Source organism: Hyla sarda, chromosome 13 (genome assembly GCF_029499605.1).
Source record: "Hyla sarda isolate aHylSar1 chromosome 13, aHylSar1.hap1, whole genome shotgun sequence".
Classification (NCBI taxonomy): Eukaryota; Metazoa; Chordata; class Amphibia; order Anura; family Hylidae; genus Hyla; species Hyla sarda.
Window position 1 is genome coordinate 10,149,655 of NC_079201.1, and position 16,713 is coordinate 10,166,367.

Genomic DNA, 16,713 nt, shown 5'->3' on the forward strand with positions numbered 1-16,713 from the left:
AAGTGAGGTTTGTTGAATCAATAATATTCATTTAATTAGAAGAAGCAATCCTTACGGTGAATGCATCAAAGTGCAGCTCTCCTTTGGGGCCCTGCTGGGATAAGCACTAGGAATGTAGATGGAGGTGTTTAGCCTCAAAGTGATTAATATAGAAACTATCATGGTAGTACTAGAAACTATGCCTTACTCTAACCCAGTGTTTTACTGTACAGCAAGGTACTCTTTTTCATCCCTCATTTAAACCTTGGGTGTAAATCCATAAAAAATAGCATAAAAAATATATATTTTTTAAATATAAAAAAGCCCATCCCATAAGAAAAATGCAAATCCTACCTTTCTCATTTCTCAAATATTTCTACACATATTTGGTATGTGAAATTGTCCAAACTGTTAAAATATAATACTATGAAATGGCACAGCAATGATCAGCTGAATCGGTGCTCTGCTTGTACCTTTGCCTGAGGCAGACTGTATAAGCAGAGACAATATGGCCAACACAGTGGCCTTTAGCAGATTTTTTTTAATTTATAGGAGATCTGCAGCCCTAGACACTTATCCCCTATTCGCAGGATAGGGGATAAGTGTCTGATCGCCGGGGGAGTTCCGAACGCTGCGACCCCCACAATCTCCTGTATGGGGCCCTGGCTCTGCCGCAGCCCTCCCGTGCAGGAGGCGTGTCGGGTGCAGCATGACTCCGCTGCCAACACGCCCCCTTCATGTATCTCTATGGGAGAGGCGGAGATGCAGTGTTCATGCATCCCCACCTCTCCCATAGAGCTGTATGAAGTGGGCATGTTGTCAACATCAGTGAAGTCAACCACTGGTGCATTAGCCGCGGTAATGCCGGATCCCTGTACAGAAGATCGTGGGTGGTCCCATTGGTCGGACCCCCTGCAATCAGAAACTTGTGTTTATGGCTGCAGTGTCTATGGCTGCAGATCTCCGTTAAATGCCATGATCAGGCTCCCTAAGGATTCTGGACACCAAACCCTACCACTTTCCTTTCTTATCTCATTCTTGGTGTGAGGGACAAATTGGCATTTAGATTAAAGTTAGGCAAGGTTCACATTGCACCGATATATGCAGCTCCATGGGGAAGTCCGTCTTAACCATGGGGGTTTAGTGGGGAAAAAAAACCCTGTATAGATTCCTGACGGACCCCATTTAAGCCAATGAGATCTGTTGGGACCCGGTGGTGACCCCATGGTGTCAGTTGTGCTCCGGCCCGTTTTAGGACTGTTTGGTATAAGAAAACAAAAAGAGTCAAATGTAGCCAGAACAGGATTGAGCACAACACCAATTTGAATTTAACCCCAGGATTACTTACCCCTCTTGTTTGTTATCCTTCCTTTCCAGAGACAGCTGACACTCACCAGCTATGAAGTACACTCAGTTCCTGAGCGTGCTTCATAGGCCCTTACCGCACACATGGGCCATACATGTATATCATGTGTCATTTAGGGGTTAGATACATACAGACCAATACAAAGATCTGTCTACCAGGCCCGGGGTCCATCTCATATGTGCCCTCTTAGCCAGTATTTTCCAGCCAATGTGCTTCCAGCCGAAGGCTGTCTGGGCATGCTGGACATTCTAGTTTTGCAACCACTAGAGGCACCCTTGTTGGGAAACACAGCTCAAACCTCTCAACATTGTTAAGAACAACCTTCACCCACGATATTGGCACTCCAGGAACCCAGTATAAGAAATATTATATCATAAAGAACATAGCAAATATTCTCAAGTATTAAGTATGTATTTCCCTTTGATTAAAGAGCGTCGAAAATAAATAATGGATGCGATCATTCAGAGGCCGCTGCAAAATGTTTCAATTATTCTTGATTACGCCATTCTTAATGATTGCGAGGCACTGAAACCTTCCTCCCAATTTATCTTTACCATTTCATTTTCTAGACTAAGAGAGAAAATTTAAATCACAGCTATTTTTATTTATTTATTTATTTATTTATTTAAATTAATTTATATTATTTATTTAGTTTATTCTATTTTAATGTATTTATTTAATACTTTATTTTATTTATTCATTCATTTATTTAGTTTATGTATTTATTATATATATTTTTATTTTATATTCAGTTATTTATTTAATTCATTTTATTGATTCATTTTTTTAGTTTTATTATTATTATTTTTTATATTTATTTAATTTATTTTATTTTACATTAAGTCATTTATTTTATTTCTTTCTTTTATTAGTTTATTTTTTGAATATATTCATTTATTTATTATATTTTTTTATTCAATTTATTTATTTTATTTATTTCTTTTATATTTCTTTAATTAATTAATTTTATTAATTCATTTATTTTTATTTCTATACATTTATATAATTTTAAATGTATTCATTTATTCATTTCATATTATTTATTTATTTATCTCTTCATACAAAATGCACGCAGAGAACACAGTTTACATGATTATCATCAATGACCTGCTGCTACATCTCGCCTGCGGATCTAAGCGCAACAACGTGTTTTTAATAACGCACTTGTTATGAACGGCGCTGTCATGCGGCAAAACGGTTAATGCTGGATCCAAGCTAATTACTTTGTATATGTTAATTATGCTTCGCACATACATAACGCTGGAGAGAAACAAATAAATAAATAAAAAACAACATAAAACAGGCCTTTAAATCCACCCTGGTTGACTCGCTACCTACAAGATGTATCTAATTTGGCGATACTATTATCTAAAGACTAAGTGGATTGTGCTTCTCCGGTAAATTTTATTTTTATTTTAATTCCCCAGATTAATTGACATATGCTACCCCGTAATGCTGACTCTAGAAAGTTAAACACATTAAAGGAATGACATTTCCCTAGCTGGTTGGTTCACTCAATATTCGGCTAAACAATTGTTTGGGAGGAAAAAACTTAAAAAAAAAAAAATTTAAAAAAAAAATTTAAAAAAAAAATGTTGTCCTGTTTTTGACAGCCGAGGTGTGGTTTGTATTAGAAGTATGAAAAAAATATTGGGATTTTACAATTTGGCTGATATCATCCCAAAATTCCACTTTTTCCATAATCAGCGGTAAGTTCCTTGCCCCTTTAAAAGGGTACTCTGCCCCTAGATTGCGGGATTTCCAGCGGCATGACCCCTGTGATCAGACATCTTAAAGATGTGTAGGGGCGGAGTACCCCTTTAAGGTGGCAAGGTACTTACCACTGATTATGGAAAAAGTGAAATGATGGGTTGATCTTACCCAAATTGTTAAATACTGTGCATTCGTTACTTAGATCTCTTCTTCTGCATGTTCTACTGTAGTGGTCTCCAAACTGTGGACCTCCAGCTGTTGCAAAACTACAACTCCCAGCATGCCCGGACAGCCAATGGGAGCTGTAGTTTTGCAACAGTTAGAGGTCCACAGTTTGGAAACCACTGTTCTAGCATATCCTTCTACTCATCTGTTAAAGTGGGCTCTGTCACTTTTAATATGTTGTACATCTTGGCAAAACATTAACCATTCTAATATACTTCATTAAAAAAAAAAAATAGTTATTTCTTTTTTATAGAGCTTCCATGATCTGACCTTTGCTTGCAACTTGACCATTCTTCTGTCTGCCGAGTTTATACTACACTGCTGTCTACGTTTGACCAATTGCCTGTTTCCTTATGTGGTATTTTTCATCTGATGTTGTACCACGCTACTCTCTATTCTTAACCCTCAGCTTGTCCTGGCTCTGCCTTTGCCATTATCTGACCGTTTGTTGCGGAACTGGCTTGTCTGACAATTTTGACTACTGTGACGCTCCTGCACACTGTCTGTTGCCTAAGGTCCAATGAGGTCTAGGCTCACACAAAATTCCATCTGAAGATGACGAGTGCTCCCGGCACCAACTGAATCCCTCGGCTGTAAGACCTTGCGATTATGAGCATCTCCACAGACGGCAATGTGTTCCATGCGCTGCTGACAGCAATTGGATTATGCAGCACTGGAGTTCTCAAGCTTAATTTCTATGCAGAATTACGCTTGGAAATGCCAGAGTGTGAACCTGACCTTACTTTTTCAATTTAAAGGGGTACTTTGCTTCTAGGCAAAGGATAGGGTATAACATGTCTGAACGTGGGGGTACGGCTGCCGGGGACCCCTGCAATCTCTGCCGCAGCACCCCAGACATATGGTGCACTGAGTGAACTCTGTTCCGTGCCAGATGACTGGCAACCACAGCCGCAATGCCCCCTCCATACATGTCTACGGGAGGAGGCGTGGCGGCTGCGTACTAGCCGTCATGCCCCCTCCCATAGACATGACGAGGGGGCGTGGCATGACTTCATGAACACGGAAGCCCCAGGCCTCCGTGTTCATGAAGGCCACAGCGGCGGCCCGGAGATCATCCCCACGGAAATTCCCTCGCGATCAGACATGTTATCCCCTATCCTAAGGGGCAGAGTACCCCTTTAACTTCACCCCAAATGGTTGCGATTCTTGGGTGTGATAAACATCGAAACCTTTACGTTACTTGAACGTAAAATCTTTACGATTTCAAAGAAAAAAGGGAAACGTTATTTACGAGCGAGACTTTAGTGAAGCAACAGCAGATGTTAAATTACACAGCACCATAAAAAAGCTGTCACAGGGGTTTAATTAATTGTTGCACTGCACAATATTTCCTCACAATGTCTCCGGTGAATGCGGTTGTAAATGCGTACAAAATGCAGATATTCACTTCAGGTGCCGGAGTAACCAGGTTAATGTCTTCAGTTTCTGCACCATCTATTGTCTATGGAAGTCAACTTTAGTAAGGCTCTACTTATGTGTTAGAATTGGTAAACAATAATGATAAAATGGCTAACATACTGTATATACATACTCCTTATTCCATACTGAATACAAATTTTTATTGACATTTATGTGAACAATAAATAAATAAAGTGATATAAATTGAGAAAGGAAGATACACGTTGATCAATTGCTTCTTGGCACAATTTAGGCAACATTTTGCTTACAGCCAAAAGTTCTGGAACTATCGGAAAGTGGAAAGCAGAAAAAGTTCACCGTGAATCGGCAGTGAAAGGGTTAAGCTGCGCAGCACAACTTACGCTTTTGTCACAGTAAACCAGCGAATTGGCTGGTTTATTGTCACATCTTACTGGGCTGAGGGCTATGTGCTGACACTATGCTGAGGGGGCAACGCTAAACAAGAAGAGGCCCGGAGCAGCAGCGAGAAGGTAGGTATCTTTCTCTTCACTGTATACATTATACAGCCATACAGATGGTTGTATATTTTATACCCACCCCCCAAGGAGTTAACTAGTGCTGCTCAGCTAGGCTAATCGAATCTGGGTTCAGAGGGCCCCCTTAACTCTAATTTTGATAAACTGTATAAGCCCAATTGCTACTTCGCGGATTGAAATGTATACCTTTTTGATCTGTAAACAGAGTGTGGTTGATGTTTTTGTATACAGTAAACTTAGATGTAATGGACATAGGGCGCGGTGTGGGCCCAGCATTGTGCTCTCTTACCACTGGTGTGGAGCCAAGTGGTGGGCATTGTTGCTATGATGCTGGGTCGATTGGTGGAGAGGCTCAGAGCCAGGGTACTAGGTTTTGCAGTAAGGGGGCTGCCGAACCACTGGGCCACTCCCCTTATGGACACTGGTTCTGTGGAGATGCATTTGAGTTAGGTACCAACTTGAATCAGGCAGTCGTAAAGTGGTAAGTGGGCTGAGGGTGCATGCACACTACGTTTCTTACGATATGGGACCGTACACGGCTGGGGAGAGGGGGGGCGGAGAGTCGGGGGCGGGGCCACCACACGCTGCCATATGCGGTCCTGTATCTAATGTATTTCAATGAGCGACCGGAGTGAAACGCTGCCTCCGGTCGGCTCCATTTTGGCCCGTATATGGTTTCCCGACCGGACCTACAAACGTAGTCAACAGTGCTTTTAGGTCTGGTCGGGAAACCGTATACGGGGCAAAACAGAGCCAACCGGAGGCAGCGTTTCACTCCGGTCGCTCATTGAAATATATTAGATACGGGACCGCATACGTCAGCGTGCGGTTGCTCCACCCCCGACTCTCTGCCCCCCTCTCCCCAGCCGTATATGGTCCCGTATCTTAAGAAACGTAGTGTGCATGCACCCTTAGACAGTTTAATAAAAATGTTACATGTTGATTAAGCCCAGATTTATTCATCTGACAAAAATGTGTCTGTCTTTTGTCTCAGACATAGATAGCAACCAATCACAGCTCAGTCCCGCACTGTTCTGCAATGTGAAAGACCTTGGAACCATCACCAGGATATTTTTTAGTGGTATTAAAACCTGTCCAGGCTTCACAAGTTCTATCTAACATGTCCACTATTGTGCTGGAGAGAGTGTAAGCAGGGAGGCTCTCTTTGTACATGGACTATGGCAGACTCTCTTTTACATGGACTGTGGAGACAAAAGTCAGCAGAACAGGCACTAGACTTTGTGAGGCTTTGGTCGAAACTCGAACATGAGGCCCTCACTGACACTCCTAACTAACTTTAAGATATGAAAGCGATATGAAAAATGAACTGTATAAATTGCATATTGTACACTTCGCCATTCATTTTACATTAGGGGGTGAGTAAGATAGAGGACAATGGCACTGGAATCTGGTTAAGCCATTTACAGTTAAAGGGGTACTCCGGGGAACTTAACCCATAGCCCATCCTGTTCCTCTTATCAACCTATTTTATTGTCTAAATATTGTTTATTAGCTATATAGAGCAGTTTCCCCTCTTTGGTTGTCCCTTACATGCATGAAGTAAGGGAATGCCATCATCCAGTCATCCACTCTATCTCTGTCCAAATCCTTCTCTGAAAGCAGCCCCCACCCTTCTGAGAGACACAGACCATGTGGTTTCTGCCCTGTACTGATGAGTAATTCTCCCTTTAGTGCTGAGAACTGGGAGGTGTGTGCAGCCTCAGCCAATTAGTCACTGAACCTCTCTTTCCTGCTCAGAGCAGGAGGGTAGGGGCTGGCAGAGCAGAGCTGCAATGATTGCTGGGAGATGTAGGCAAGGGGAGAGAAGGATGGCAAGGAATATCAAGCATCCAAAGAAGACAACATAGGACATGGGAGCTGTGCATATCAGGTATATATATTTCCCTGGAGTACCCCTTTAAGCCATTTACAGTTAATATGCTGGTTGTGTGAAATGTTGAAATTCCTAAGACATATTTATTTATATTTTAAGTTTATATAATCAGGATTTATTTATTGTATTTGTCAATATTAGCTTTTTTATTTACATACATTTTTATTTATATATTATTTCAGTAAATAGGAGTAAAGTATATATAGCAGATATAAGTTTCATACGAGATGTGATAAAAATGTTATCTAGCTTCTTTCCATTGGAAAAGTTATTGGACTGGTCATGACCAAAATGATTGTAATTTACAGTTTAAGTAATTTACATTTTTTATCCCATCTTTTTCGGTAGACAAGCAAGGAAGCCATTAAACTGGCGACCTTTGACAAAACTATAGTAATAATTCTTGATCTCTGTCCCGACACCCCCCTTTTTGCCTGTATGGGTAAGAAATCTCTTCTCCGATCGTGTAATATACAAGTCACAGTTATAATTTTATATGCAAATTCACGGCAAGAAGGATTACATTATAGCATCACCCGGCTGACCTTAATGGCTTTCCTGGGAGGAATTTATGTGAATTCCCAAGACATCTGTAGCAGATTCAGTGAAATATATATAAATAATGCAAAAATTCCTTTCAAATCAGATTTCTCTACACCTGTACTGGCACAAATGATATCAGCTCCGCTATTTGATAAATTACTCTTTTTTAACAGAATACCGAAATGCCACAGTTCATTATAAGACCATTTATGGAAACTGCACAAAATTTCTGGCTGATGCCGGCTGCATACCTAAACAGGGCCCGGATCTGGTGGAAATGAAAAGCAATTCAAAACTTTTCGAAAGTACTTTAGTCTCAGTAGTTGGTGGAGAGTCAGAGTTCACTGTTATTCTATTTGTTTTATTAAAGTGTCTCCGTAATTCTATTCTCCTACATAACCTGATCTGAAATGGCTTTACTGGGCACTGTCAGAATCGAAAACTTTTTATATGTAGTAAATTGTGGTGAAACATTAAACTTTCTAATATACTTCATAAAAAAAAATATTAGCTCCTTTTTATAGAAATTAAGGGGGTACTCCAGTGGAAAAAAAATTATTTTAAATCAACTGGTGCCAGAAAGTTTAACAGATTTGTAAATTACTTCTATTAAAAAATCTTAATCCTTCCAGTACTTTTTAAGGGCTATACACTACAGAAGAAATGCTTTCCTTTTTTGGATTTCTCTGTCCAGAGTAGGAGAAAATCCCCATAGCAAATATATGCTGCTCTGGAGAGTTCCTAAAAGGACAGAGATGTCAGCAGAGAGCACTGTGCTAGTGACATCAGAGAAATCCAAAAAGAAAAGCATTTCCTCTGTAGTATACAGCCCATAAAATGTCTTGGAAGGATTAAGATTTTTTAATAGAAGTAATTTACAAATCTGTTTTTCTTTCTGGCACCAGTTCATTTTAAAAAAAGTTTTCCATGGGTGTAACCCTTTAAGGTTTATAAAGTAAGACCACTATGGGTCCCCATTCCATCCAAACCATAATCCTGTCCAGCTGCAGCATCGTCTTTGTCCCAGATGAAGCATGGTCCGAGACAAAGTTCAGGAACTGAAAACAGCTTGCAGTGATTGGATAAACAGCACAGCAGACTCAAGGAGGAATGGTGAATGAGGGCAGGCTCAGTGCTTGCTTCGGACAAGCCCTTTCCTGAGCAGTGGATGTCAGAATAAAACCTATGCCCCTACACCCCAAAATAAGTGTCACACTTAACTTTCGATGAAACAAGGTTTTGCACAGACAGAACAGATGCAGAGTGCTCTCTTGTCCCTATTTACAGTATGTTTACTCCTACTACTATCTATGTTGTTTACTGCTCACTGTCCCTCAAAGAGATCTTCACCTAAAGCCTGCTATCTCTAAAATGGCTGCTGTAACAATGTATATAGGCTTTTATGGTGGCTTTGACATCATTGCCCTCTGATTGGCAGGAAGAACTTTTTGAAAGGCAACATAGGAGTCCATGAGGTCATGTGATCCATCATACTTCTCCATTCTGCCCCGTGTCTGATGGTATTTTAGCAGGTTTTGCCCAAGTTTGGTTCCATCATCTAGATGTAACTATAGGGGCTGCAGAGGTTGCCTGTAGGCCTAGGGGAGGCAGAATATCCTCTGCAACAACTAACACATCAGTACTGGTATGTAATGCGGTAACCCAGTTACATATTTTGCGACGGGGCCCCTCATTACATTCCAGCCCCTTGATTGTATTTGTAATCTTAGTAGTAGGTTAATTAAAATCAAATAGAACATAAGTCTAGAAATGTAACAAGAGGAGTTAACAGAAGAGCAGGGTCCGCGCCGCAAAACAAATGAACATTATTAAACTAAGCGCCGACGTTATGTTCAGGAAATAATTATACAATGACAGAGAAAGTGAAAAGGTTTTCTTTAGAAAGAAACAAAATGTTCCAGCTTCTATTTCTCGTTCAATGAAGTACCCAATTAACATTCTCTTAAAAAAACATCCCGCTTATATTTATTTCATTTTATCTGCAGAACTTTTGGGAACTTTGAGAATCTCATTATACTTTATAATCAATAAGGAAAGATTCGACATTCCTTCGGTTTATTAGAAAACATATGATTTACCTTTCTTTAATTATAGTTCAGTCGGAAAGTTTTTTTTTACCGACTTCTGTTGAACTTAACACCACAGGTTGATGACTTTTCGAGAAAAGAAGCCAGAATTTTTTTTTCAGACCCCATGAATCCCAAGTAGCAATACAAATAAATAACAGCTCATTTATCTCTCCAGTGCGCATTTAATTTCAGATTAACAGCTCCTAATATTTCCCTCAAATGGAGCAGCACAATACCAAACACAAACAGTATATTTTATGGTCCATCACACAGTGTGTTTAATTACATAGAGGAACAGAGGGGAACTTTTTAGGATAGCTGAGGTGGCTTCTTAACTTTGCAGTTTGTTGTCAGACGGTATAAATTTGTATAGTCTGTAGGACTTTATTGAAACCAATAAAATCTAGACACCATGGAAAATAGATCAGACCCCCACACCCAACTCCTTACCTAGTGGCAACCCAAAGGACAGACAAAACCAAGCCCCCCCCCCCTCTTCCCAAACAACTGCTCTGGACAAGGATGCTTTGCCAATGTTGGCACAGGTTGGCCTGGCACCTGCCTAAAATCATACATCGTGAACTAGGAATTCACAGGTGTAGAGTAGAGGGGCCCTGCCGGAACGTAGGTCATGGTAGCTGGAGTGGGATTTTGGGCACTGGAGCACGTTCCTAGTGCATGCACCATTGTCCCTTGGGGGGATACACAGATGTTGAAAGTCTCTGACCCCCAGGGCACTCCTAGTATAATGTCTCTGGTGTACAGCAATGGAAGTAGCCAGATGTTGGTGATCACATATCTACATAAACAGTTCTTTACTAATGACTATTTATATTAATAATAAAATAATTCAAAAAAAAAATAATACTAAACAAAACAGCTTCACATTCTTTGGTTCACAGTAGTGGATTGTGCTTGTTAGAAGGGAACCTCTTAGTATCTGATTGGCAGGAAAAACCATGTGAGGCAATGTTAGCAGTAAAGGTTAGTCTTCGAGCCTTGTGAGATTCAAGAAGACAGACACAGCCCTGGTATGCTTAGCTAACAAAATCTTCATCGGTTGGCGCCATGAAACAGCTGTCCGCAGGTATTCTTTCCTTCTGGAGGGATCTCTGGCTTGGCATACATTCCCAGTCAGTTTCCAAGACTCCTAGTTGGAGTGAAACACTGACTTTAAGGGAAAGCTACTTGGAAAAGTGGTGTGAGAGATGTTTTACATATCCTTTCTTCTCAGAATTCCTAGTGGAGAGCGAGTGATCTGTACTTCTCCATGCTACTCAGGAAGAAACATTACTCCATTTTTCACGCGATGATAGGCTTCTCATTAGCCAGCTAGCACCCTGTTCTGTTCTGATGATGGACTATACCTCTAAACAGCTGTCTGCACATGGGTATTATTTCCTTCTGGAAAGCTTTCTGGCTTGGTTCACATTCCCAGTCAGTTTCCAAGACTCCTCTTTGGAGTAAAATGCTGACTTTAAGAGTTAGCCACTTGGAAACGGTGGTGTGGGATCTGCTTTGCAGATCCCTATTTCTTTATGAAAATTAGCATACATACAAAGAACAAACAGAATTATTTGTGTACCCCTCTCCACAATTCTGTTTCTGAGCTCTACATGTGGTACTTTCTACCTCCTGTCTTTTTCTTTTTGCACTGATATACATTGTCAGGGCTATGTCTTAACATCTCCATGATGATCAAGAGAAGTGGGAAGCCCCAGAGCTAAATTTCAAATGTTTTAGTAAAGGGTCTGAGTGCAGATTACTTTTTTTTTACTTTAGTAAAAGGTCTCAATATAACGAAATGTAAAATGCAAATTGTGGTGGCACATCCACAACATGCACAATGATCTAAGGCTTCTCAGCAACATTTATTAAACTAATAGGTCATTAGTGTACTTTATGATCATGAAGTACAAACCCACTAGCCACGTCACGGGTCCCTAACACCCCTAGCATAAAATGGCGCAGCACTGAGCGACAACCACCACTGCCGCAACACCAGTGCCCACAGGGGGAACGACCCACTGGCAGAGCAGCCCCAGTGTCACTCAAACCAGTCCTTGGGCCACGCCTCCCTACATCATGACCACCTGTAAGTAGCGGGTCCCTAGCGGCGGTGGGGGTGTAGCAATGTTGTGGCGGTGGTGGTGATCGCCGCTCAGTGCTGAGCCATTTTTATGCTAGGGACATTAGGGACCCGTGACGTGGCTAGTGGGCTTGCACTTCATGATCATAAAGTACACTAACGACCTGTTAGTTTAATAAATGTTGCTGAGAGGAATTAGATCAAGGTGCACTTTGTAGATGTGCGACCATGTCTTTTTTCTCTATTTGAATTCACATTGTGTTTTCTATCCCCCTCTTTTTTTTACTTGGTCAGCACTCTGCCCCTCCCCCTCAGCCCAGGCCTATATAAATTGGCAGGAAGCTGCATAGGGCCCTATTCTTTCTGTCAGTCTCCTTGTCTCTGACTGGGAGCACATGGTAAGTGAGCTTTTACACTTTTTCACACTGGTGTAGTGTTGTGCGGCATCCATTGCTGCCACGCCCATTGCGCCGTGTCTGTGGGGAGGCATGGCCCAGGGACTGGTTGCGTGACACTGCTCTGTTCGTGGGTCGTTCCCCATGTGGGCACTGGTTTTGCGGCGGTGGTGGCACCATTTTATGCTAGGGACATTAGGGACCCGCTACTGACAGGTGGCATTAAATCAAGTTGCATGTTGTGGTTGTGCGACCATGTCCGTTTACTTTGAATTCTCAAAATGTAAAATGCATTGTATGTAACGGCTTGGCTCCCAGTGAATTCCCATAATGTATCTACTAATCTTTGAGCTGCAATGCCAACTGCAGGATGCAGGTCCTTTGTCCTCTGAAAAATTGCTTGCTGGGCATATCTCTCTCTCTCTCTCTCCTTCTAGTTCTTCCTCAGGATGGGACTAGGCAAATTTACTAAGACATGATAAATTATTTGCGACCCAAGAGTTCCTAGGTTTTGGGTCTGACTAGGCTTACTCTCCCCTAAGCAGATGTTACACTATTACAGACTATGCTTCTCCCATTCTGTGCAGAGGGGCTGGTGCAGACCAAGCTCCTCCTTTATCTGTAATGTTCCTTATGTCTGTCAATGGGGAAATGTAGCTCATTGGCTAACCCCAGATACGGTACAAATGCACAAACTATAAGTAACATGTTACTGGCATACACAAACAATGTAAAAAACAGCATAAAAGTGTAGTTACATATCAAATAAGGCCCCAACCAACAGCCCCACAGGGTCTCTAGTGGGACACTGCATAGGTGTCCAAAAAAAACTTCTGCACAGAAAAATATAAATCCAACAGATGGTGATATTTCCCGTAATTTCTTTCACTATTCTTGGTCAGTTGACTATTTGTGGATTAAGTCCAAATTCGCCTAAAGCTTAGAAATTATAAAGTGTCTGCGAAAAACAGATTACCAATAAAAAGTTTGTTTACAGTCATAAAAAGTTTGAGCAGGATAGAAAATGATGCATTTTCTGGTTGTTGGCATGCCAAAGGCACATAGTGGAGGATGCTTATTACAGATAGAGGTAAAACTCAATCAATGTTTCCCAAAGATATGAAAAAAGGAGTAACACCTGAGCTTAGGAATTCGGAGAAGAAATGACTCTTCCTGTGGTTATCCGGGCAGGTTTATGAATCCGATCTGCTGTTTGTGAGTATGCTCTTAAATATCAACTATCTGCACAATGCATGTTCTTCTCTAATCTACAAGTCTTGGTGGATATAGATAAACTAGTCTTTGTTCCCAGGGGGGCAACCAGAAGAATTTTTGTTTTCATTTAATTAATTTATTTTTATTTTTTAAAGGAAGAAGAAAATGGGAAACCCATTACAGGTAACAAAATATCAAGTATTGCATATATGAGGATCAGAGGCAAACAGATCAGTGAGGTTGCAGCACCTGGTATTCACTCTCTGTCTGCTCCTCTGCTCTGGCATTGCTCGGCACCGGGCAGCTTGCTGTAAACACCTCTCTTTCTCCCTAAACATTTTAGTACAATTGGTTTGGCATAAAACAAGCCCTCATATGGCCCTGTAGGTGAAAAATTTAAACATTTATGGCTATTAAAAATCGAGGAGGAAAAATAAAAACAATTAAATGAAATTTGTTGCATCCTCAAGGGGATAAGTGATGTATCGAAAAAGGTTGGGATATATGTTTTTTCCAAGCTTATCTATAGATTCCTATAGACTTGACATATGCCAAAAAAGAGTGTCTTTTGGGTAAATATCTGGGTGTTACCTTTATTTTTTTAACTGTATTGAAACCCAAAACATTCTGGGGGCACATCTGTAGTAAAATATAAATGCTCTATTCCTTTTGTCCCTGATATTTTCTTCACAGTTGGGGGTCAAAAACCTCACAGTCTACTTTGGGTATAGCATATTTTTGTGGCATTGTTTTCCATGGAAATCTCTATAAAAATGAAATCAATAGCCGTAGATGCTTTACGTGTATTTTTAATGTGTCTAACTTATGTATTTATCTCTATTCTGCTGCTCACTCATTCTGGCATCCACTGCTCAGGTAGGGGCGTGTCCGAGGCATGCACTGAGCCCGTCCTCACTTACCATGCATTCACCTCCCCCCTAAGTCTGCTGTGTTGTTCTGGGTCTCTTCATCCAATCACTGCAGGCTGCTCTGTAACCCCTCCTCTCTGTTTTCATGCTGCAGTATAATAGGGCAGGAGTGAGCACAGATGAGTGCTACTCCCGCCCTCACTTCCTGGACTTTGTACCAGCTTGTGCTTCAGCTGGGACAAAGATGATGCTGCGGCTGGAAAGGGTTATGTTCTGAATGGTATGGGGACCCTTAGTGTTTTTTTTATTTATTAGTGTCATGATTTCTAAAAACATAAAAAATAAATTTTATTTAAAAAAGGACATTACAAATGTTGATGAAGTATATTAGAAAGGTTAATGTTTTGCAAATATGTACAGCATATAAAAGGTTTTTGAATCTGACAGTGCCCATTTAAGTAGTTAATTTTAATATGGTAAAAGTGGCCCATGATAGCCACAAATGAATGTATTTGGTATTAATGAAATTACATAAAAATTAAAGATCTGAAGCTAAACCATACTGGGCTTTAAATAGAAAAAAAAATACTTTCTGTCCTTTTGTTCAGCCCGTCAGATAAGAGGATTGGTGATATAAAACTCCTGTACATTCAATTTTCTATTAATCTTTGATATTAATCAAAAGCTTCTGGCAGCGATAACCGGTAAATTCCTATAACTGCGAGAGAAAAGACATCTGTTATGTGCAATAAAAATTATATATATAAATAGAATTGATATTTTCCAAACCAAGGGTGCACAAAGGAATAAAAGGGCCCCATAGAAAAACTCCGAATGGACCCCCCCCCCCCCCCCCATGTAGAGCTCTACCGATTTTTATTACTGTCCACCATTATTTTTTTAGGATCAGAATCGGGTGTCCATGAATTTTAGAATCTAATATAGCATAAAATAATTTTCACAATATAATAGGGGTCAGCGCTGTGTTTTTCAGGCAGTAACACTATGCTTGACAAAACTTAATTTCATAGTTTGAAAGGAAAAATAGAAGTTAAGCTTACAGGCCTATAGTTCCCTGGATCCCTTTTTTAATTACTGGTACAACATTTTCTAAGTGCCAGTCCTGTGGAACAAACCCTGTCATTATTAAATCTTTAAATATAAGGAATAAGGGTTTGTCTAGCCCGGTACTTAATTCCTGGGATTTATGCCATGTGGGCTGGTGATTTGTGTGTTTTAATGTTACTAAGGGGCACTTCTTGTTGCGGGAGATTTGCTGGAGAATTAACATTATCCCTTTAGTAGATTGGCCTTTTCCTCATCCTCTTCCACCATGACACCCAGATTATTTGGGAATCATTGTGCAGAGGAGTCGGCAAATTTTAAAATGTGTGTATAAACAACTTTATAAGTTGCACTAAACTGTGATCAATAGCCTCCTCACAGGGGAATAGGGAATTGAGTAAGCATAGAATTCAACCAGGAACAGGTTGTGAAAAAAATGTATTGCAGTAGCACAGTGCGAGTCACAATTGTCATGCCTAATAAAGGTCCTAGTGAGGGACGAAACGCGTTGCCTGTTATGTAACTAAAATATGTGTACATGTGTATATGTATGCTACGACATAACTTCCATTCCATTATTTCGATTAAACTTGGTACACGTTACTTCTGTGTCAACTAAAAATTTTGTAGAGTTTATCTCCATCTCAAATCGAAAATGTACCCAAAGTGTCACGCGAATCTATGAGACTTCTGGTACATCTCCTGAATGTTTTAATCTTACATTGCTGAGACTGGCCAGGAGTTTTAAATATCCTGCCACCGGACCAACATCATGGTAAAGTATTATTTTACTGTCTGGCAGGCAGGTGCAGAGAATAGTTAGTGTGGGGGCAGGGAGAGGGGGTGGGGAGGGCAGGGGAGGAAATATTTATTACGGGATGAAAGAGGAGTTAGGAAGGAGAGAACTACAAACACCAAGCCCCAGTCACCAGCAGAGCTGGTTGGAGGGGTAAAAAAAAAGACCCTGAACAAAAAATCCCCCCCCCCTTTTATTATTATTTCCTATACATCTAGGTATTGTATTAAAACTTCCCTTTTATTAATACATTTTTAAAAGGTCCAACAGAAAAGTATATTAAAAGTTGCAGCACCATCCCAATGAGATTTATAGACTCTCCTATACGGAGTATATAAACAATATCACCAGCACCAGCATATAATAAAGCTGCTATATAAAATGTCATACAAGTTTTGTCTCCCCTACATGTTTCATGGTAACAACCACATCCTCAGGAGTTAAGAGACAAAAGGGAGGAGAGAAGACATTAGTGCAGGGGCAGGGAGAGGGCATGACAGGACTGCTGCAGTGAGGACAGAATAGAGGACAAGCAGCCTATCACTGCTGGGGCTTCAG